Raw genomic sequence first — 722 nt, 5'->3', positions numbered from 1 at the left:
AGTAAACTCTGATCAAGGTAACTATTGCCACCTATTATGTAAGTAAACTCTGATCAAGTTAAACATTAAATAATAATCTTGAAACCATGAAGGGTGAGCATGTTAGTGCGAAATTCTCAGAGTGCTTCATTCGGTTCCAATCCCACCAGAAGTAATTAATATTTCATTCTCCAAAAAATGAATCTTCAAACTCCCACTCTCTTTAGTCCGAGGCAGTTATTTGTTACCAGGCGTTGCCAAAAATGACCTCTATGGCCACTTGCTGAACCAGTCTCACCCACCAGGACTAGTATTAATTTAGTTTAAGAAGATTCTAAAATATAAATCTGTCGAAATAATAATGAAAAAATCATTCAAATATTAAAAAGAGACAGAGTTCAGGCGCAAAAACATTTTTCCATTATGACTAGGCTAAGTTAAGAATGTGTTTCTTTTTGAACAATTGAGTAGAATATAATTTTTTTTCATTAAACAGTTTCATGATCTTATTTTAGTTTGTCGAATGCATTCAATCCATTATTAATAAAACGTAATGTTGGAGATATGGATTGAATTGTTTCTTTTATTTAAAAATAATAACTTATCAACCTATAGAAGAACAAAGCATTGATGTGTTGTTATACGAAAAATTAATTAGTTTTTCACGTTTTAAAACAATTTTGGAACATCCAGGTAAATAAAAAAGTTTGTGTCATTCTCGGTACTTCAATATCTGTATATAT

The 722-nt window shown here is 30.3% G+C and overlaps 1 protein-coding gene across 3 annotated transcripts in view; it reads left to right on the top strand.

Annotated features, from left to right (window-relative positions):
* LOC106687879 (coiled-coil domain-containing protein 66) overlaps positions 1-722 on the top strand; it is a 51815-nt gene that overhangs the window by 36980 nt on the left and 14113 nt on the right. The window lies entirely within an intron of this gene.

Source organism: Halyomorpha halys, unplaced genomic scaffold (genome assembly GCF_000696795.3).
Source record: "Halyomorpha halys isolate HHAL.00 unplaced genomic scaffold, Hhal_1.1 Scaffold1020.1, whole genome shotgun sequence".
In the NCBI taxonomy this organism is placed as follows: Eukaryota; Metazoa; Arthropoda; class Insecta; order Hemiptera; family Pentatomidae; genus Halyomorpha; species Halyomorpha halys.
Note: the sequence above shows the minus strand (reverse complement) of the source record. Positions and strands in the feature narration are given on the sequence as shown.